The sequence below is a fragment of the Phasianus colchicus genome, chromosome 11 (assembly GCF_987193195.1).
Source record: "Phasianus colchicus chromosome 11, bPhaCol1.hap1.1, whole genome shotgun sequence".
In the NCBI taxonomy this organism is placed as follows: Eukaryota; Metazoa; Chordata; class Aves; order Galliformes; family Phasianidae; genus Phasianus; species Phasianus colchicus.
The window spans coordinates 17,472,467-17,496,939 of record NC_143446.1 but is presented as its reverse complement, the minus strand read 5'-3'; the positions used below and the strand labels follow the sequence as shown (position 1 = coordinate 17,496,939).

Sequence of the window (24,473 nt, the reverse complement as noted above, 5' to 3'; positions counted from 1 at the left end):
TATACATTATCTGAAACAAAGAAAAATTCTTATGTAACGCTCTATCAAGTTCTATATCTCCGTAATTTTCAGATGTATTATTCATGCACATCTCACAGTGGACTCGCAAAGATAATGCATCAGGCATGAAAAATACATCACTGTCTATGAGATGCATCTACATTGGAATCAAATGTGAGTTGTCTTTAAATAAAAGATGTTACACGGATATTTTATACCTTTATAGCCATATTGAGATCTATCCATATAGCCAAAAACTGATAGGACTGCTGTTGCCATGTATTAGGCCTTTGCAAATAACTTGTGGTAATTTCTGTTCCAGGCTTGTGACTTACAACAGATACGTTATTTAGAAAAGCTGTTCATGGGAGGATTTCAGATCAGGACAAGTCACCCAATAGTCTGTGTTCAATTACCTGTGTTATTACACGTGTTTTTTGACATGATTTACCACACTATCTACATACTAGACTAAGACCACATTTTTCTCCAAAGATGAATGAGATGCAAATTTATTTTCATATTTCTAGATGATTATTTTTGCAAAACCAGTTGCCACCAGGAGATATAACAGCTTGCACTTCAAACACAAGGTGAACATCCTTGGTAGAACTTACAATACAGAGTAGACCGCACCCATGAGAAAGAACAATGTGGCACAACTCCAGAAAAGAACAAGAGCTACAACAGTCATAAAGCAATAAGAAACTACTGCAAAGCACATGGTATTAGCACAGGTAAAATTAACAGCAGAGGCCACACATGCACATGGTTGTCCTGGCCAAAACAAAGGTGCAATGAAGACTGCCAAAGAGCAGAGGGCTAAGAAGTAAGACAATCAAAGACAAGAATTATTCAAAGAGAATGTAAAAGATGTAAACAGAAACAGACTCAGACCTCTGAACGAAGGCAAAAAGGGTTCTATGTAACCTACCTTTAGAAATAAAAAAAACAGTTCAGCTATTGAGAAAATGAAATTAGAGGTTGGACAAGTAGCTTAGTACAGGAGAAATTCACAGCTAATGGAATATACACCCTGGTGTCATGACTCAAAGGACACTGTTCAAAGCCTGATTTTTGTTTGAGATCCTGATTTTACTGCAAAAGCAGTAAAAGGCACACTATAGCTAAGTACCTGCTGCTGGGTACAATTAGATATTTCACAGCTTTTCAAAATGCTATAATGGTGATCTCACTAACTCTACCCTTTGTTTCACAGCACCTTTGGCATGCAACCCTGCAATAAGTGGGAAATACTTGGAAAAAGTGTTAAGATAACAGAAAAGGCAATAAAAGCATTCATTTCACTCTCTTAACATCCACGATGACACAATGCATGTGAACAACTTGAATGTTTCCTGTCCCACTACTGGAAAAACATGAGATAAAAGCTGTTCTTCTGCCTTTACAGGAGCACAAATGGCTGATGTCATTTTTGTTTATTCCAGAACTAGTGTCCTTTTTTATTTTATTTACTAATAAATAGTTGGACTGGATGATCTTATAGGACTTTTCCAACCTTAGTGATTATGTGATTAATTCTCCTCCAAGACTCCATTTGAAACTGTGCAATTCCACCTTTCTGAAACATCTTTTGATGCCAGAAATCAAGTAATTGTATTGTTACCTGTGAACATACACCTACGCAGAACTTGATTACCAGAACAAAAATACAAGATGCAACCTGAACCCTTCATTCTCCTGTTGTGATGGCAGATCTGTTCACCTTGCATTTGCAGTTGTATCAGAAATGAAGCAAAATACGTAGGTACCTGAATGAACTGGAGCTGTTCAGAGAAATGAGTTTTTCTAGCCTCTCATGAGCTGCAACAAACTTGATTCCCAAAAAACAGCACATTAACATAAGTGTTCTTGTGTTCTTCTATATCTAAAAGACACAGGTTTCTCCATTATTTCACATGCAGAAGGTATTATCCACAGGTAGTTTTAAAAATGAAATACATTCAGACTTTGGAATGGGTGAAACCTCACAGTGTTTTCTTTAGGTTTAAGTTACTACTCTTTAAAAGGAAATTCAATACAAACATCCTTAATTACTTGAGAATTAGTCTTATATAAATATTAGACTGTAAATTAGGCTGTTCAAAAGTAATTATTCTGCTTCCTGAGGTGTACTGAGGAATAAATTACACTAAAGCAGCAGTGTGCCTTCATATTTTACCATTTGAAAGAATGAAAGATTTTAATGCTTTAAGTTCTCCTTGAAATTCAAAATCATGGGAAAGACCACCATATATAGACAAATACATGAACCCTTATGTACTGGTAGCTGTCCTGTTGCTTTCAGAGCACTATTTTACTACGATTTTAAAAACTCACAAGCAGAGGATTCTCTCTCCAACTACCAGTATTTTCAGGTAGGTTCTAAATTTAGGAAGCCAAAAGAGTTGTGACAAGTTCTAGACGGGTCAGAACAGATTCAGATCCTTGTTATTTCAGATGTGCCAGTTAATAACTACTGAAGCATCAGTGACAGATGGAACAAGCTGCATCAAGAGAGTAGCAACTGAACTGCCAGTCTCCAGGGGGATATTTAGCTACAGATGGGCACATATGTAGAGGAAGACTTCAAGTACCATTTGTGCCATGACATGCATCTTCAACTTGTAAGGGATCTTAACAGAACTGCCTCTTGGCATCACACCACTCTGAAGACCTGGGTGTTCCCTCAAAAGGCGCTATCAGAATCCAGTAAGGGAAGAATATATTTAGTAATTGATCTCTACTAGCATAATATTGACTACTAGCAAACTGCAAATGTTGAAGATTGATCAAAACAGCTGCCTTTTTGACAGGTGTGTTTGCACATGGATAGCCTAACCAACAATAGTCCAAATAAGTCCTTAACACCACAGATCTGCTTTAGGCTCGGATGATTGATAACAGTTAAAAATGTGCAGCTGTGCCTTTACCTCCCCACCACTACCAATTTATCTGAAATATTTCAATCTTTAAGTACATACATGGAAAAAAAAAATCATATGTAGTCATTACTTCACAGATAACACGTAGATAGACTGAAAGATGACCTGCTCTCATCCCTGATACTGCCAAGTTGTTTCTACATCCTGCAGTGCAAAGTGCCATGGCATTCTAACTGGAGTTCCTTTGGTGACTGTTTCTACGGCACAAGCAACCTTCGATTGGCAGAAAGGTACAAGTTCAGTAGGAATTGGTCTTATATATTCAGTAAACATACCATGTAATAATGCTGTTAACCTTGATTTTCCCTATAAGGACTGAATAAGATTGGTTATTTAATCAGTATCATAAATCATAGATTATTACAAATTAATGAATGTGCATGATTATTCTTCACTCCCACCTCCATGCAGAACTGTGCTTGTCTTGCAGGCATCTCCTTTATCTATACAAGAAAGCAATCCCATTCAATATTTTTAATAAAAATCCCTACAATATCTTCCAAGATCTCTCCGTGAACAAACATGAGCTGTGATTATTTCTATCTCCTTGTAACTGAAGTTGTGTGCTTAAGTCATGATGACACCAAGTTTTATCTAACAGTGTCTCATTAAAAGAAATGAAGGTTAAGAAGGTAGTTAAAAGCACCCCTTTACAGCTCATCATCAAACCACTGCCAGTTATTTTAATCACAGTTAATGTCATCTGCTGTCAGGAGAGATTTTTATAATACATTGTCACCAAGATTAAAAGTGTAGCATCAATTCTATATTCATTTTTAGACTGTGGAAAAAAACATATGAAAATAATTTGATAAAAGGACAGTCTCTGTAATGCCCAACAGAGAAAAGCCTATCAAATAAAAATATCCAAGAAAATTACTAGCTTGTGTGTTTGTGCTTACAAATGAGTTAAATAGTATATTCTTCATTTTCAACTGGGAATACAGTTGCATATTTTTGTAGATTTCAATTAAAATATCATGTCTAAGTGATATCTAATACACGCTTTGTACAAATAGCCTGGGTGTCTCAACCAAATCTTGTTTGGGGATTAGAGGCATAGCAGTTAAAGTGAGGCACAACAGCATCTGTGCACCTGCATTCTTAACAAAAACCTTTGTGCTGGAGGAGAGAAAAGCTCCAGTGCTTTTCAGTACTTCATCTATGCAGTCCTGCAAAAAGCAGCAAGCAAGTGCATGTGGGAATTCCTACACACTGAGAAGTGAGGATTTACTGTTTTTGTTTATTTTGTTTTTCCCCAAGATCCCTTCCAGAAAACTATTTTTATTTAGCTGGATTGGCTGTAAAAATCCCTGGGCAAAGATACTTCCACTGTTTGGAAGCAGCAGTCACATGCTGTCACATCATATTGATGATAAAATGCAGAGTGCATTGTGGGAATAAAAGGCATAGCATCTCAGATTCTGCTGCGACAAGGTTTATCATGTTCTAGCAAGTGAACAGATGTTTGCTAATCATTTGCCTTGGTCAAACAGTAACATCAGTATTGGCCTTACCACAAATGGTAGAGGAATACTGAGTTCACTGTAAGCTGGAATTTTATTTTGTGCTGATCTCACTAATTTTCAAACTTACTCTCAATAGCAGAAGTAGGATCATGAAGGTATTTGCAGCATCTGGAGAGTAGACTAAAGTCATGGGGTAGGGGTTGTTTTTTTTTTTTTAATTAAGTGTTTGAACAGTGCAATGAAGCCTCAATTAAGATCTCTAGAGGCTACAACCATCCAAGTAATAAAGCCTCAATGGTGATGTAGCTTGCCACGTGTATTTGGCAGATTAGATCCCAGCACACCAGTTAATTATTTTGATTTACAAGAACACACATGCTCACTATTAAGGAGTGCTTTGAGCTGCTCTTATTCAATGGATGCTAGTCTCAGCACACTACAGACTATGACAATATTCAAGTCAGATTTCAAGTGAATTATCATACACGAGCACTTGGTCTGGCTTCCCTTCGCCATTCGCACTTTCTCCCATACTCTATGCTGTATTTAGTGGAATGTAATGAAGCTCTCTTCTGGTCAAGCATCACACATTTTCACTGTGTTACAAACCTGACGCTCAAGTCATGGTCACTCTGATCTCTGGTTCATAAATCTGAGTAAACTATTGCTACATTTCAAAGAAATATGAATTAAAGCTGTCCTGAAATTTCAATACTAGAGAAGATTGTTTTGAGTAGATGGCATATAACTGAGACAGAAGACATGCAGTTTTTGACCCAGCATGTTTTACTAAATTTCAGTTCAGATAAAACTTTAAGCCTAAAAATAGGAGTCTGGAACAGGATAACCAAGACCAGAGGAAAAATACCTTTCCTCAGATCAGACTTCTGAAGATCCAGTTTCACAAAGCCCCATTAAACATATTAGGGTAGAAACTAACAAAACGCTGCTGGGTAAATTGCTGCTGACAGTTGGAGCTTTTCCAATGAAAACGTCTTATAAGCAATAGGGACATCTCAAATGAGAAGGTTATTGGAAATCCTGCTCTGAAACAGCTGCTATTTCTCAGGTTATCACCCACTTGGGAACTCATGTCCTTGCACAAAATGAAATTTTGCATGGGTAAGGCATGGAGCTGATTCTAGAATGCTCGTAACTGTACAAGGTTACTCTCAATCTAGTCTCAGATGTGATCCATTTGGTTTCCTCCAAAAACACACATGCCAGACAAGGTTTTGGCATGAAGCTGCCCACAGCCTGTCGAATACACTGTAATGATTTACGATGAACATGTAACAGGATAAGTTCCTACATGCCATCCATCATCTTTGCTTCTGTGCACAACAGATTTGGGATAACAAGATCATAGCAGCCTTCGAACAGCATATAGAATTTTTTCTTCCCTGAGGAAGTAACCACTATAAATACTAGCATGTGCTTACGTCCATCATCTTGTAGACAACTTTCAAAATCAAGCATGAAGATTTCTGTGGCTGGATTTTATATTTTGTCCTCTGTGATTGAAGTATTTTTTTCTATGCTTTCATGGGTTAGCAGCATAGGAAACTGCATATTTAGCTGTTCAGTTTCTCTTACAGCTTAAACACAATTAACTTTCATTTGATGCATTCTTCCTGTCAGCACTCATAATGCTCCCTCAGGAAACAAGAACCAATAAGTCCTACACAAGAGTAGAAAAGTAGGGTACTGACCAAATATTGTATAATACTGTATTATAGGCCTATGGGAAAAAAGTTAATTAAAGACCACAGCTATCCTTTGGGAAAATGTTTAATATATTAAGCTCCTGCAGCAGAACACACCACAACATAAACAAACCCTCTCTCTTCAGGAACTCTGAGTATATCACACATTGAGGGGAAAAAAACAATCAAAACCTGACACTATTTCATTGGTCTTAAGCTACAAATATGTTAAATAAAATATGCAAAGAACAGTCTTAAAAATACCACCTTCAAGAACTGCTGTGGAGTAATATATTACAACCTGAGTTAGGAACCACTTTGTCTATTTCAGGTGCTGAAATTCCAGAAATTCAACAACAATTAACAAGCATTTCTACATGGTTTCTAGTGCTCAGTAAGCACAGCAACCCAGCTATCACTGCTCAGTAGGTCAGTAGCTAAGTCTGACACAAAGGGACCCAGGCAGGGAAAAAAAAATAAAAACTACATAGCCAAAAGCAGGAGATGCAGCAGAGATGTGTGAGATTACAGTGAAATGCGTCTGTTTCTTAGGGAAGGCACACAACACAGGAGTCATTTAGAACATTCACTTTTCAACATCTTTTTTAAAAATCCGAGCCAAAAACATTGACAATTGATCTGGAAGTTGAACTCTGAACTTGTGTGTTTAGCACAAGTGAAGAATAAAAACACTTGAAGAACAGCTCCATACACACAGCTGAACTGTGACTTTTTTTTAATTCACACCAACATTTTGAAAAATCACACAACATGCAGCTTGCAGTTCTTAGCTAGGACATCTGGCATTTTTTTTTCTAACCTTGCCATAAAAATTAAGTGATGCTTGCAGCTTCCATCCCAAATACATACTTTAACCAATATATAGATAGATGTATAGATACTTATTTGAATGGATATTTCAAAATAGGGTGAATTAAGATGTGGTCCATTGGGCTACTACTAAATCTGTCACATCTGCCAAAATCATAAGTCAGGGCTGTATCCCAGAGGCAATGCTGCTAGCTCAAATAAAGAGGTCAGCCCCCTGCCCAGGGTGCTCAAGGGACTAACAGCAATGACAGTCTGGTCACCTTAAAAGAATGTCCTTCTTGGAATTTGTTTGGAAACTTCTTTTCAAACAACTACCCACACACAAACGCTTTAACTGTACATGCCTTATTTTTCTGGTTTCTTCTACATACATCTGCAACTGGGCCACCCACAATCTGAAACAAGAGACATTTGTCTAGCAGTTTGAGAGGAATATATAGCAAGAAAGGCACAGTTTCTGTACTAAAAGTACGTATATTCAATAAGTTTGAAGTTTTAACCCAGCTCCTCTCTGAATAGAGCTATTATACCTATGATTTATCAGCAACATATTGTGTTTACTCTTATAATTACAAGGAACTTTCCCCACAAACACTCAGAGGATTGTTTCTTAAAAACAACCTCTCATGAAAGAAAGGTTAAGCACAAGATGTTGTTTCATTAAGACCACTGAAAAATTTTGCTAGATGTTCCATCAAATTTAACTAGCATCTTTAGTATATACATGTGCATACATATAATCTGTGTCAGATTTGTCAGCTTTTGATGGATGTTTTTGCTATCACAGTGTTATCATTGCTCCTATATAGTAATACTGGCAGAAGGGACCTGTAGTTTATTAGGCCTTGTATTGCATCTGTCACAATGCCCTGGGGCTTAAATATACTCATCTAATCCAAATATTATTCCTTGCAATTATACTTCATTGTTAACTGTATATATTCAGTACCACTTACATTTAACTGTTGCTGTTCTGAGGTTTTCTTCAGATGGGTCATGTTTGGGCTCCCAGGAAGTTGGTGGTATAAATCAGGTAATTAGAACTGAAATGCAAAGTTAAAATGATATATTAATATAGCTACAACTGGATTAAAGCATCAATAACAGTACAGAAAACAGCATGATTTTGAAACCTTTGGGTCATATGTTTTAAAAGCAGAAGGTTTAAAACTTAACTTGGAACCACATGGTAATACCACCCCAGCACTGCTGTGTCAGTTTAGCTGCACTCTATGCTATGCAACCATTCCATACACTCAGGCTACACGTATTCCACCATCCCTCCCAGAGACAGCCATCATTCCCCTTCACCCCAGAAATTCTTTACAACAGAATAAAAGTCTAATGAGATCAAGCCTGAGATTTTCAGTAACATGAGATGTCAAATGTGTGTTTACACAGATGTGTTCAAGTATGAGTTGAAAGAAAAAGGGATAAGGTCTGTCATTCACCTCTGAGGTGACAAACCTCCAAGACTCTACCAGTAAAGACAGAATAATTTGATTCTCTTGGTTGCTGTGTCACTGCCAATTTATACCAGAAATCCAGCTTCTAAGAGAAGAACCTACCCTAATTGTCTCTTGGACTCAAGAACAAGGAGCACAAAACTAATTTACCAAATGTTAGCACAAGCCACAGCACAAAAGCTGCACACTGAGGTTCTTTGGGAAGTAAACCATGGTAAGAGCACCCATTGCTCCTCAGTACAATTATCTTCATTTTGCAGAGTAAATGAAATAACCAAAAAGGAAAGCAAGTCCATCCAGAGCATTTGAATGGAAGCTGTGGAGCTGCTTTGCAGAAGCATTTCACTAAGTCACCACTAAATCTGGCTGCTCAGCCTGAAAGTGTAAGAACACAGCTTTATGCAAACTATATACTACTTCAGACTTGCGATTTCACATTCTTTTATTTGCAGCTAAGAGACAGCATGCAAACCAAAAGGCAGGAATAAAAAAAAAAGAGGGGAACTTAGTGACAACATTTGCTTTAATTACCAAGTCAGAAAACTCTTTGCCACAAACTACATAAGCCTCTGCCTCAGGAACAGTAAAGAATCAACGAAAGCCCAAGACATGAAAACAAGCATTTGCCACTACCAAATTATTTTGTCAAGTTACGCTTAAGGGATGATTGATGCACTTTAACATGAAATAACATTAAGTTTGGAAGCTCCCTGAGATGCAGAGTCATCATTCATCGGCAAAGCTTAAATTTTCCTCTCAATCAGTGTGAGAAAAATTAATTTGAAAGCTGTCAAGAATTCTTTGTATAATTACCATTCTGTAGCAACTAGGAAGTAAGGTTACATTATTTATTAAAAGACACACCATTGCTAAACTTGTTACATATAATAAGTTTCCTTTCACAATTTGTTAATTTAATAAGCACTTACATAGGCATGTTTACTCATGCAGCATATTCACTCATGCAAATATTCGCATTTTTCTGAACAGTCTTGCCTAACTCAATACAATGAGTTACACAGTTTGATTTTATATTCAGAAAAAAGTACTTTCTAGTAGTGCCAGCAGGATCACTGTTTTATCGTAAAAATAGACTAATTAAATAATTAGTAGTACCAACAGACAAGCAAAGATTATCTAAAAAATATCAAAAGACTGAAAGCATAAATCACAATTACAACTCAAATAATCTTTGACCTACACACAAGCTATAAGGGTCAAAGGTGGCATTAGATTATGTATTTATTGCTTGACTAAGCCATTATTCACCAGTCTTCATTTTAAGAGGTGGGGATGATGGGAGTCTTGTATGGAGAAAAATATATCCTGCAATCTTCCATACACAGGATGGTACAGCTAATTTATCTTTTGTTGCTCTCTTCCCAATTTATGGCATGACAACTTTTTACAACAAGAAGATTCACAATGTAACGCAAGAATTGAGCAGAGTACAGCAGTGATGAAGTTTCCTATAAATTTGTAAGAAATCCATGAATCCAAAGTGATTTGGACCTGCACTGCACTGTTTTCACCCATTTCTTCCAGAGTTCCTAAGTTCTCAAAGGTCTGTGTGCAGACCCTCTGTACAGAGGAACTGCACATTTGTCAGGTATTTAAGAAAGCAGAGATCAAGACTGGATCTTCACAGCTTTCATACAGATTGAGAAAGACAGGAACTCCATTAGATACAACAGTTCTAGAGAACAGCTTCAGGGTCCAGTTGACACAATCCTTTTCAAGGTTGTGATGATAGAACAGAGCAAAAGCCTTTTGTGCATCTCCTATGAAAGAAATTTACTAGTCTGAATTATTCTAAGAAAAGAAGACAGCCAGCATCACTTAGAAGCATTCAACCCTAAAACAAAGCCAATTATAATGTGTAAACATTAAACCATGGCATGACTATATTCTAGTTAGAAACAAATTTAAAAATCTGGGTTCTTGTCTTTGTTAGCAACCAGCTGAACAGCTCATTCTTTCTGGTTTCAAGTGAAGTTGATACTCCTGAAGCATTCAAAAAACATGTTTTCTTATTTCATTCTGTATTTATGGCTCAATCAAACAGCATTACGCAGTCTCATCCTCTTCCTGTTCTAAAGGAAGGCTTTCAATTCCTGTCGAAGGCATACCTGAATCCCTGCAAGTATTTTGCTTTTATTCTACTGAGGATTACCACAGAAAGCCTGTGGGGAAACAGCTGCAACAGGTAACAGAGTCCAGCAAAGAAGGGGTAAAGTAAAATTGATCAGAAAGGCAAAAATCATTAGACTGGTGCCACAAGAAAATGCTCAGGAAAAACAATTCCTTTAAGTATTAATTGCCTCCAGTCAAAATAAGAAAATCTAAGTAATGTATCTTTTTTATTGAGAATTCACAAAATCCCTGGGGTGATGTTTGCACATTTTAGTTGACAAGCATCAGGTTGAATATGAAAGCCCAACTTCATATAAACTAAATTACACTACTGTTCCCACTTTTCACATTTCCTACTGGCTAAATGCCCTTGAAGGCCTGAAATGGGCTCAACCTATGGCTACACACTGTGCTGAGGGGAAACTAAACAGCAGTTGAAGGTGGTAATACTGTGCATCTTGAACAAGCAGGGAGTAAGCAAACAAGAATTACAGGGAGAAAATTTGGAGAGAACCACTCATGCATTGCAGGCAACTTCCCACATCAACACAAGGCTCTGGTGCCCCCAGAGAAAACAGACATCATCTGTCAGGAAGGATCACAGTGCTCTGAGTCTTCTAATTACTAATAATTTGAGTCTCTAGGACTAAGTCTTGGAGCCCATTTTTTCTCCCTTTAAGCATGTTCAGAAATTTTGCATTAACTGCTCAAAGTTGTTTGAAAGAAATATCAGTCTGGTGACACATTGCAGGGAAAATCCTATTGAGATTCATTAAATCTCAAATCAAAGGGTCAAGTATGCTAAGTGCAACCACTTGTTCCAAAGTTTCTCAAAGGGAATTGTCTGTGCTCCTGAAAGTTGACAGAAGCACTATATTCAGCTTCTGCTATATTTGAAGTGCGATCTTATTCTGGTGGGATCTGTGGAGCCCTTAAAGGGCATGGTTTGTTTCTTATGAAACTTATGAAATGGAAAAATAAGCTTTCCTTCACTCCTTTAAGTTAGATTCTAATTACTCTTGTGCTGATATTCTACTCTTTCCAAGAAGAAATCTGTATGCCAGACACCTTAATACAAAACATTCATGAAGAATGAAAAAATACAACTTATGTATGAGCGTGCATTCAGTTTCCTTTGTATTCAACTCCAACAGAGAGAAGCAGCAATTTCTGTAAAAATCATTTTTGCTTCATGGTTCCAAGTGTAGTTATCTAGCACACCCTCAGGCAGTTATTTGCAGTATTTACATTTTTTAACAACTTATCAAGAGAAAATCCAATTGTTCCTAATCACAGTGACTCTGCGTGTCTCCTATTCTCATATATGGAAAAGTGTTTATTACCCATTTGTAGTAATTAAGGCACCGTTATATAGCTCCACAAAACCAACTTCCTTCAGCAAACAAAGGCTTTTTCTCCCAAATTTACAGCAGCAAAAATACTCATCTAAAAATAAAAGCTGAATTATAACATATAGCATACTTTGAAGAATAAACTAACATTGAGATTAAAAAGAACCTTAGAATTGCAAAACTACAATACATTCTGTAAAATAATTGGTTTTACAGCATTGACAAGGAAGTAAAATATTTAACAAGCTGACAATGACATTGTGATATATTTGACAACGTCTGTGTTTGAGCTTCTTTGTTATGAAATGGTTAAGTAAACTTTTTACAACTACATACAGTTAGGAACTGAATGACTCCACCAAGTCAAGCAATTTGTTTGGAAAACCCAGTGAAGTAATAGAAAGTGCCAAACCAAAAAACCTGATACAGAATACTTAAAGGTTAGGTTTCATTATTCCTCTCTATTTACCCCACAAGCTCCACTGGTCACTCAGAGCATCTTACAACCTTGACTGATTCTGTAGTACTCACATAATACTGTGCATTGCTTTATTTGTGGACAAGCAGTGCTATAGGAACATCATCAGCAAAACTCATCCTACAATAACAGAGCCTCAGTTGTTCATCCTCCCTAATTACAGCACTAAATGAGATATCAGAGTTAGGTGAAATACCATAGTGGGAATCGAGTAGCTGCATTAGCCAACTGTAATTATACACACGGAAGCCAGTGAGACCAGCTGAAAAATCAATGTAGTCACATCTAAGTTAGCTATCAGGTCAAGACCTGAAATCCCCACAAATAGGACTCTCACCTCTACCACACTACATCTGTCAGGACTTCAGAGGACTAATGGTATTCAAACAATCACTACAGGATCAGAAATGCCGGGGGGAAATTCCAAATCCATTTAAGTCCATAGGAACATCTGCATCAAGCTTTGGGTTCCTTCCACATATTCATTCTCTGTAGAATCACTGCACAACCACAGAACATCCATTTGTAAGTCTTCTTACTCCTGTGGAATGACCCCCAGATCACAGGCATTTCTCCAAAAGAAAAACAGCATAGCATTTCTTGAAACGCTATCCTGCTCTACATCAAATCCTATTGTATTTTCCTCTCTTGGCAGCGTTATATCTATGAACTGTAACACATGAAATCAGAACTGCAATACTTCATAAGTGTTTTCATCTTCCAGCCATGAGGTAAAACAAACTTTGTTCCTTTGTAAAAACCCCTGCTGTAAGCTCACATACAAATCCAGCCACCACAATGTCCACAGTGACTTTCTCCTGGAGAACTGTGGAAAGAGGGAGTCCAAGTTTACTCATGGCATAGAGCTTAAATGAAATGTTTGAAAGAAGTGTCTCACTCAAGCTGTACAAAGGTTTTGTAGAGATGCCCAAATCCTAACAAGTTTAAATCTCAATATAATATGTGAGACCTGGACTGTGTTTTTGAGGTTAGTAAACCCCCCAGGCAATCCTGCGCTTCAGTTCAAGCAGACCTGTACTGACTTATACTTTATTTCAAATGATGCCCAAAACTATAATTAAGAATTTTCACCAAAACTAACTGCATCTCAATCGAGCGCTCTTATATTTTCCAGTGAGATGAGTCCTAATCCATTCACTCAGTAAAAAGAGCAAAGGTGAAGAGAGCTTTCTCTTCTCATATTGAGATAACCAAGAAGAGACTCCAAAGACAAAAGTAATGCAGCACACAGCCCAAGTACCAAAAAGGACACAAAAACAGCTTTCCTTACATTTCTCCTGATTCCAATTATAGAGAAGTACACATTTCAGCCTTCAGCACAGTGAGAACGAAATATTTGGTAAGGGGAAAGCAATTTCCTGGCAACATTTCTATTTTGTTTTTCCTCCTTTGTTTGCAAGAGTACACAAAACCAGGTGCTCAGCAAGAACAAGTCAATAGAACACTGAGGTGAGCACTAACCTAAACCAATGGAGAACTGTTGAGGAGGAGTAAACCCACCTCCACAGCAGGGGTGAACATTTTCTGACAGCCTCTCCAACCTTCAGTTACTGTCACAGTAGAACAAACTTAGAGGTGTTGTGACTTTCATTTGGGTAATGAAGACAGTCCCTCCAAGGCTCTGAAGGTCCCTCCAGACTGAATGAGATCAGGTGGGATCAGGTCAAGGTGTGCTGTCAAAACTGTTACACACTGTCTCCTATGCAAATTTTACTTTAGTAGCTTTAGTAATACTCCATCTTTTATCCCCAGATTCAACCTGATGGATCCAGATACCACACAGAACAATGACAGAAATAAAAATGTCATCCTGCTTTCATGTTTGATTTTAGTATATGAGTTATAGCTAATCACATGCTAGAAGTGTCCAGTAAACATCCCAAAGGAGGTAGTAAATTTTAAGGGTGACATATATAACAATTTTAGGGACAGCTCCAGTCTTTATCGAAAAAGAAAAAAGCCTCCAGCATGAGGGACTTTATGTCTAAGGTGTACTGTCTTTGTTACTTCTCAAATATCAAAATCCACTTAGCAGTTTAATATCATAATGTAAAACATAGCAGAAGTTAAATTACTAATGATTTCATTTATACAGAATTTTATCTCTGTGAAAAAGGCTATTTGCATATATATAAGTACAGTCAGCATTTAAAACTGCAGTAAGTTTACATATTAATGTTCTGTAATGAAGAACATAAGCATATAGGGCAAAAGAGACCTGTAATAGCTAAAATAACAGGTTCATTCTTATCAGTCTGTAAACACATTAAATGTAGATAAATAATAGTTACAAGATGTCATTAATGTATTCCAACTTCACATTTAAAAGAACTTTGTTATAATGAAGCAGGAATTCATCTGATTAAGTAAAGTTCATCTACAGAAGACATTCACTCCAAAGCAAGATGGACCATACAGTGTGAACTGCTTCACACAGACTCACTACGAAAAATCAGACTGTGTACCTAAATATTGAACATCTTAGTGCATTGTACCAACAATGCATACCTAAGCACCACACGTAGGTAAATGATATTGATTACTCTTACACAAAAGACTAGGGAAGTTAACCTCAACAACCAAACTGATGCATAACAATATACTTAATACACATGTAGTCCCCATCTGTCTCCAACAGCCTCCCCTCTGTCCCTGGAAAAGTGATGGAACAGCTTGTGCTGGATACCATCTCCAGGCAACTGGAAGTAAAGGAGGTTATAGGAGTAGTCAGCATGGGTTCACCAGGGGGAGGTCATGCTTGACCAACCTGGTAGCCTTCCACGATGTTGTCACTGGCTGGGTGGTTGTGGGGAGAGCAGTGGATGTGGCCTACCTTGATTTCAGCAAGGCGTTTGATACTGTCTCCCACGACATCCTTATAACAAAGCTGAGGAAGTGTGGGATAGATGAGTGGACAGGGAGGTGGGTTGACAATTGGCTGACTGGCAGAGCATAGAGGGTCATCATTGGCAGTGCAGAGTCCGTTTGGAGACCTGTAACCAGCAGTGTTCCTCAGGGGTCAGTGCTGGGTCCGGTCTTATTCAACACCTTCATCAATGATCTTGATGAGGGGATGGTGGCCACCCTCAGCAAGTTCACTGATTATGCGAAGTTGGGAGGATTGGCTGACATGCCTGAAGGCTGTGCTGCCATTCAGCGAGACCTGGACAGGCTGGAGAGCTTGGCAAAAATAAACCAGATGAGGTTTAACAAAGGCAAGTGTAGAGTCTTGCATCTGGGGAGGAATAATTGCATGCACCGGTACAGGTTGGGGGATGACCTGCTGGAGAGGAGCTCTGCAGAGAGGGACCTGGATGTCCTGGTGGACGAGAAGTTGGCCATGAGCCAGCAGTGTGCCCTTGTGGCCAAAAAGGCCAATGGCATTCTGGGGTGCATTAAAAAGAGCGTGGCCAGCAGGTCAAGGGAGGTGATCCTCCCCCTCTACTCTGCCCTGGTAAGGCCTCATCTGGAGTACTGAGTCCAGTTCTGGGCTCCCCAGTACAAAAAAGACAGGGATCTCTTGGAAAGAGTCCAGCTGAGGGCCACAAAGATGGTGAAGGGCCTGGAGCATCTCCCCTGTGAAGAAAAGCTAAGTGAACTGGGTCTGTTTAGCCTTGAGAAAAGACGACTGAGAGGGAACCTGACCCAGGTCCATGAATATCTAAGGTGTGGGGGGCAGAGTGGTGAGGCCAGACTCTTCAGCAGTGTGTGGAGTCAGGACAAGGGGAAATGGCCAGAAGCTGGAGCATAGGAAGTTCCACACCAATGTGTGCAAGAACTTCTTTACGGTGACGGTGACAGAGCACTGGAACAGGCTGCCCAGGGAGGTTGTGGAGTCTCCTTCTCTGGAGATATTCAAGACCTGCCTGGACACCTACTTATGCAACCTGGTGTAGGGAACCTGCTGTGGCAGGGGAGTTGGACTCCACCCCTACCCCTACAGTTCTGTGATTCTGTGAAACCTGGTCCTGGACAAAGGGATGCAAACATGGGAGAAAACCACACAGCACAGAAGGCAGGGGAATCAAAAATGCGTTCCTCTCTCTACACTGTTAGTGGCAAACCTGTGGAACACATGTGCTGGGCAATAAGTACCTAAATAAGTCATATTTTGGATAGGAGGGTGTCTCAGCAAGCAGAACAAAAAGCATCTGTCACTGCAACTCACAACTTCAGTGCTAAAGGAGTTGCAGTTCCAATCAAGAGTTTCTGGAGAATATAGTAAGAATCATAGATTTGTTCCTTCAAAATCTCATCATCTCTGCAGGTGAGCGAAGCTTGCAGTGCAAAACAAAATACACATCAGAATCAATTTTATCAAAGATGTTAAGATATATCCAATATAAAATAAGCATTTCATCTTCACTGCCTCCTAGAAAGCAGTGAGAGGTTACTGCAGAGAAAAATCAGTACTGTGGCTCTATGACTAAGATGTCAGTGCACTCAAACTTCTAGACTTCAGCAAAACAGGAAGAAAAGTTGTGTTTCCACCTGTTCACATTCCTCAGTGTGGACAAGCCCCTTCACAAAAGCCTTAGCAGCTCACATTCATATTAGCAACACACTACCATGCAGCCATTATCCATGCCACCTATCTTAGTGACATCCTAGGGTCACACTGTTCTCACATGAAAAAGAGATGGAAGCTTTATGTCATCATCTTTCTCCCTTTACAAACAGAAAAAAGGTGTCTTAAAAGCATAACACAAGCTACACTGAAATCAGAGGACAGCCCCCAGTTAGGAGACTTTCAGTCAAGACTTGACCTTAAATTCACACCAAGTAAGGATAAAGTTGTTTATTCTGTTTTCAGCAGACCTCCTTTCAATTTTATTTTTTTGCAAAGGAGATAATATTAGAGAAACTATTTTACAATATGTACCCTAATTTTTTAAACCAACCTTCACTTATTTACATAGTGGGTCCTTACTGAGTCATAGCCTTGTCAAATGAAAAAAACAATCTAATTCTTAAACCAGAGATAAAAACCACACCTGCTTTGCCTGAAATGCTCAGCATGGTATTTCCAGTAACAGTTCTTAGGAACATAACTGCTCAAATTATTTGCTATAATGGTGCCACACTATGGCTCCCAGCAGAATTGGAATTGCTGGATGCTAGTCGCCACAAGGAAGGAAAGGGTAGCATGGTGCTTATGTGAAAATTCACTAGTTTTCTGCTATCAAGGGAACAATTTTCTCCTGTGATAATGCTAAACATAAACACATTGAGTTTTAAGACTACTGAAAATAAAATTGAGTTGAATAAATGATTATTCACATAAAAATGCACAGCCAGGGCTGCTATCATTTCTCCACTTTGCTGTAGCAGGCTAACAGAAACTACTGCCCACCTGATGTTGGCTTGTTGTATTTGTCCACATATGGACCTTTATCATATAGAAGGACCACTGCCTGAGCAGTGTTTGTATTTCATTTTTTAGGGGAAAGCGAGTTATAGCTCACTCCTAAAGCAGACATATTTCCAGTATGTGCAGCAAGACCAGCTCCACTCCCTGAAACATCATTCGTTTTACTTTTGCCTTTGAATAGTACATTCCTCAGTCATTACTTGCATCATTACCAAGAATTTAGAACAAAGAGAACACACTGCAGCAGAAAAGGGATTTATTTTAATTTTCCTTCTTTAAGTGGCCTCTCATGCAAGTCCTTGCAAATTCCCATCCTCATTTTAAATAGCCTCTTCTTTAACTGAAAACTCTTCAGAGGTAATACCATGCTGGAGATGCTACAGATGTTATGAGGCAATCTATTCTGGGAATACAAGGTTAAGTTTTATACAAGTGCTAATGACACAGACTGTTCCTTTAACATTACACAAGAGTTTTATACTAGTTCCAATAAAGGTTTGGTTTCCTGTTATTTTCTAAAAAAGTACTATCAATTCTAAAAGCATAAACAGGAAAATGACTTTTGCTTAACTTGGGGTCCACAGCTGAAACACATTATTGGAACTTTTCTGCAAGTCAGGAGTTGCTATCAGAAAATATACAGAAGTTTCTGGAAGGCTTAAGCTTAGTGTGACAGTTACAGGAATAGACATAAAATACTTCTGACAAGCTACTCTCCTAGACTTTGATTCAGCAAAGCACTTCAGCATATGTTCTTGAGCTTTGCTGAAACAGAGCCCAGAAGTGACACCCCTTCTGACAGCTTCCTCATAACCACTGCAAGTTAACCCTCTTATGGGAAGCTCTTCCCTCCCTCCATCAGGATGGAGCAGACATATGGTGCAACAGCCCCGCAGTGCTGTGGGACTTGCACCTTACTGGAGGACAGCATCTACTTGCAAATGGAACAAGAGTTGGTGCACATGGCTCTTCTGCTTTGTTTTAAGCAGCGCAGTTTGATCTGGCACAAACAGATGAAAACACAAGTCTTACTAGAACTAGCTATATAAACAAGAACTAGCTATGTAAAATAGCCCCATAAACAACTGCCTTAAAAATCAAAGTTAATTCTTTCTTGACAGCATTTCAGTAACACCATTACTGACTTGCCTACCCCACTGCCTGTTAACAAGATGATTATTTTGACAAGCAAAAAGAGAAACTTCAACTAACTGCCTACTGGCTTCTATTATTTGTATTCTCCATTGTGCTATCTACTGTTAGATACTGAGCTCCCAGCAGCACGCTGGGCCTTGGTTTGCACTACAGGCTGGCAGCATCTTCCTCAGGCCTGACATCCACTGCATGATTCAGGACACCCTGAGGGTCAGGAAACCTGGCACATTGCAGACCTAAAAATTTGCTTTTAACAGAATTCAGAAAGAAAGTAATGATTGAGAACCCACCTTCCCTTCTTTTATTTTGATACCAAGCATCTCCCTTCCATGCAGCTCAACATTGACTGGGGTCAATATGTTAGCAACAGGAAAGGCTTATTTGTTCTGGGGCCAGATCTACTAAGCAGTCAGGATTTCTTGAGGAACACAGAGGTCTCCTGCAGCCTCTCCTTCTTTCCTGAGAATTACTAAACTTGCATACCCCACTGAAAAAAATTAAAGCCTGCACTGGGCAGCATCTCTGCACATTTCCTTAGGCAGGTGTTCTTCTCTACAGTTCATTAGGGAGATGCATGCAAGTCAGGTTAATTCAGGAGGAGTCAGGAAGCCCAACACCAAACTAATGAGAAGCCTATCAGCAGCCTGATACCAGCATCACTAGGAGCATTTTCTTCCTCAGATGCAATGCTCTGAAGCAGCTGATACCATCTGCACTTCTCTAGAAGTACTCCATAAAAAAGTTAACAACCTTATTTCTTCCTTGCTGTTGTCCCAGTCCCCAAGTAGCCTCAGAAACCCACAATAATTCAATGACTATAAGCATCATTTCCATCTACAGAAACATGGGAAAAGCTAGGAAGAGGGTGCCCATTCTTTTTGATTTCAGGATTAGAAATGTTTAGTCTAGACTGACACAGAGTTTGTAAGTGACAGAAATTAGGGTCTGCTTCCCAAAGAGAAAAAAACAAGGCTGTTGGACATGTGTTACATTCCCTGAAGCAAGATTTAAAAATCTCTATCGATCCAATAGTTAACCAGCAAATATTACACTCTACACTCTAAGGAGGTGATTTACAAGAGACCTAAAGAAACTATAAAAGGAAATAATACCATGACCTATTGCTTAACACTTGCAAGTCAACACACATAATACTTCTTTAAATCCCCAGTTCATTCAATTCCTGACAGTCACCTTTATTGAGTGGTTGAAGACTTCATGTACAAACTAGATTTTCATTCCCCACCACTATCCCTTAATACCTGTCCAGATATAATACTCTTTGTGCTAGCATTTTAATTGAATACTAAAAAATAATAGTTCACTGAATGCAAGATTTACTATAACACATAAAAATAAAATGACAATAAAGTCATACATATAAATTAAGCTAGAAGCCCTGTAATCTAGTCTGTATCAATGCTATATTTTCTCTCCTGTCAATGTCTCATTCTTCATCTCCTTTGTAGCGTAATAAATTATACCATTATTGGTAAATATTTATATTCAGTTCTGTAGCATCAAGATAGTGACAGTTCATGCAAGTCTCCCAAAAGAATGAGACCACACAAATATTTATCACATTTGCCTTTCTAGGGTTTATGCCTTTTGGGGGATGACTTCTAGGATCATCTTTATTCTTGTCTCAGCAATTTTTAGCTAAGAAAACTAAAACAAATTAGGACTTTGGTAGCCACATGCATACTAGCTAAAATCAATAGCTTTAATTTCCACATTTAAACCTACAATTTTCATCTGACAGGCTCAGCAGGTTTTAATGCACACAGCAATTTACTTTTACTGTTTTAATTGTTTTTAGTCAATCACTTTTATTGCTTCTCTGCATCTGACTAAACAAATTAATAGAGCTATGTTCATAAATGATTACTCTGTGAAATGGCTTGATAGATATATTTGCCAGTTTCACCTCCAATTACTGCCAACATTAGTAATATTTATACCAAAAGGTACATTTATTCAGGTCCTATAATTAAGTGAGCAACAGGAATAAAAATAGCCAGAAAATCTATTTTGTGAGCCCCACAGTAGCAAGTCTTGTCCTTCTACCAGCATTCTCTCCAAGACAGATAAAAAACCACAAGACCTGCCTGCATAGCGGGCTGAAAAACATCTGTATCACAGGAAGACTCCCGCTTGTATTCTTGCATGACTTCTTGAGAAAAAAAACAGTGCATATGTCTGCTGAAGTAGAAGAGCCTGATTCACTAAATGAAGCCCAGTGTTATTCCATAAACCTTCAGCTCTTCCATCCCTTGAAGAAAGAGAACACAGCCTTCCCACACACAAGAAGCAAATTACCCCACTATCTGGAAGGACCTTCACCTGAGATGCTCAAATCCATACCTCTAGAACTTTCATTTTTAAAATATAATGGGAGAAAAAGCTGAAGCCAAAGTATCTTTCATCAATAGTTCCAGAGTCACCCTCCCTCTAGCAGGAGACTCTTCAGTGCGTTTCTTCACTGTGTTTCAAGAGGCAGGCTGCAGACTACCTCTGCTACAGCCTCCAGCCAGCACTCGGGTCTTTTACTAGCAGTATCAGGGACTGAACACCTTTAAAGTTGAAGATTATAATTTTCCCCTACTTTTTGGATATCTAATCAAATCTAACCACTAAAACAGCTTGAAACTTCCATGAAAAACACTCTTCTTGAAAGAGGCAGCTTTGGGCTTGATACAATCAGGTAGAGAATGCCTGAATTTATTTTTTCCCACCTTCTTTCCATCTCTGAGAAGCAAACCACCTTGAAGATCTCCCCTCTTCTTCCACAGCCTACATTCAACTAAGGAGAAATGAAGCACATGGCAGAGCAAGGCCACAAACTCCAAGTAGGAGAGGGTATTTCTTCTTGCTTTCTGGACTTAAGCAGCAAGGAAGAGGAGATCCAATGGCCTCCCTGGCCTCAGCACAGCACTGTGAGTTAACGTACAGCAGGGTGCTGGAGCACACCAGACTCAGCCCAAATAATGTGCTTGGCTCTCCAGAAATACCTAGACATGCTCCTCTAGAGGATAACTAAATGCTTCATCTGTAATTAACACATCAAGTTTTCCTTCAACCCACACCTACTTTATCTTCACACTTGTGGTGTACTATAGATTAGGCAAATATACCTTTGGGAAGAGTACGTCCTTCCCTGTCACTATGCTTCTCAAACATCTTCCCTTGTGAGTGCAGAAATACTTGGTCACAAAGCTCCCCTCCCCACATGTACTGAATGTGTTTTTTCTGAGTGGCCCCTAGAGTACTTAACCAGCTGCTGCTTTTGTAGAAAAGCTAAAGTGATTCTACATTGGTCGAAACTGCTGACATCAAATTAGTTTTTCATTTGATATTTCTGCATACGATCACTCGCATTTGATTTAAACCTTCAGTGAACACAAGCCCTTGGAAAGATTCTGGGCTGTAAGCTGTAGGAAACTGATAAACTACATAGGCTGGTTGAAAGGCTTTTTACCTTTCTTTTAGAAACCTGCATAAAATGTTATATGAAAGAACCTGGATTGCTAGCTGAGGCTGCTAGAATATAACCTCATGAATATAAGCCAAATATATCAATTTTTCAGTCCGTAAGCTATCAAGCCTACCCTCTACTGCAATAACGAGAAAAACATTAAAGTATGTACCACATCAGAAAGGTGACTTACCACACGTGTAAACTGCAAAAAATGAATCTTTCTTGTTGAGGTTCATGCAAAAATATAATTTGGATTTTTTTCAGGGTTTTCCATTGACTAAAAAACCAATTCAAGGTCTAAGTAGATACCATTTTTATTTTACATTTCTTGGGATTAAACAGATACTTAACCCACATGCAGTCTGTACAAACCCATCCTCCACTGCCCTTCCCACAGGGAGGCAATACAGCTGCTCTATAATCCCATTTTTTTTTTTTATCATCAGGCAGGACAGCACTCACTGAAATGTCAAACTGAGAGCAACCAGTTTGTTCGGATGACATATCCCAGAATATGCCCATCTTCAGGACACTTCAATAAAAACCTAAGTCTAATAGAGAGCTAACTAAAGAAATCATCCATCACAGATTACCTGAGTTGCTGCTACTCTTAGCAGAGATTGCAGGAAGAACAAATAAAGCCAGAGGTGGTAACAGCATATCCAATCACAGCCAAACATGTCCCCTTTGATCATACAAAGTCAGCTCCTTCCCACCAGTGTTTTACAGCAGAGGCAAGTGATGAACAGAACAGCAGTCACAACAAAGCCTGGGCACATCTGTATTCCTGTGGAAAAGAACTAGCATGATCTTCTTAACTCTGTGCCCCGTGAGGCAGCTCAGCAAGGCAGCAGCCTCAGCTCAATTGTAAACCTCCCTTGAAATGGTAACAAGCTGCAAAAATACCCAGACATTTTTCTACAGGCCAACACTGTGGGACATCAGCCCACAGAAGCCTTTGCAGAATGATTAAAACATTATCCCAGAGTGAATTATTTTGTACAAAATGCACATATGCACTGCTGGGCTGCCTCATTAGCACAGAAAATCTGTTGAGATGCTGTTCTTGATCACTTGTTCTCAAATGTCAGAAGATCTCAAACAAAATCAGCCCTACAGCAGGAGCCATACCATGCAGAAGAGCCTTTACATCCTTGTCAATCCACTCTAAATTAACCGGACCGGTAAGTAGGAGTTAAAAAATAACTTGTCCTAAGTCACATACGAAGTCTACAGCAGAATGAAGAAGCAGGTACAGATGTTGATTTCTCATCTTGTATGTTTAATACAACCCCTTCAAACCCCAAAGAAGGAAAACAAATATGAAGTAAGGCATCAGCCTACAACATTACTGTAACTGTTACTCTCTTGGGAAGTATATGTACACCAAAGACAGCACAATCTGTATTTTGGAGCAGGGGACAGAAACAAACACTAAAACTTGTTCAAGCTTTCAACAAGTTCGCTGCTTGGCAAGGTCCTTCCAGCTCTTCTACCTGAAATGGAAAAGACTTGATACAATGCCCAGAACATTCAATAAACTTTTACAGAGACATTACATGGTGTATTTCCAACACATATATAATTGTATTAAGAAAGCATTTTCTTACGCCCTCCAAACTCTCTTTAGCATAGGAACTTATACAGAGCTCACTTTAATGAGCCAAAAAACCACCCAAAAATAAAAATATCAAGATCAGGAGATCAGTACATTGCAATTAAACACATTCCAAATTCTAAATCCAAGAAAACAGACTTTGTAGTGATACAATTGCTGACTGTATCTACCAAAAACACTACTGCTGCCCTTCAGACGTGCTCTTCCATTTCTAAAGAAGTTACTTTACTGCCAATACCTCTACTGATGGCACATTTTATTGACAAAATACAGCCAAGCCACCTAAAGCAATTTCAGCTACAGAATAACCTTTCACACAAGAAGCTAACCAGTTCTCCCATCCACTTGCAGTAGATTTTGATTAGCAAACATCCAGACGCATTCAGATACTTTGAAGTCTCTTGTCAATTGACAGTTAAGGACAGGGTAACACTATTACAGTACTTTATC

The 24,473-nt window shown here is 38.7% G+C and overlaps 1 protein-coding gene across 1 annotated transcript in view; it reads right to left on the bottom strand.

The window, feature by feature from the left end:
* Nucleotides 1–6,827: 6,827 nt before the first annotated feature.
* The window catches only part of PPP4R2 (protein phosphatase 4 regulatory subunit 2), a 51,014-nt gene continuing 33,368 nt past the window's right edge, over nucleotides 6,828–24,473 (bottom strand). Inside the window, exons 10-11 of the mRNA XM_031605761.2 lie at nucleotides 7,908–7,994; nucleotides 6,828–7,346 (exon numbers count right to left, since the gene is read on the bottom strand). The gene's annotated coding sequence lies outside the window, so the exon portion shown is untranslated. The remainder of the gene's footprint in view (nucleotides 7,347–7,907; nucleotides 7,995–24,473) is intronic.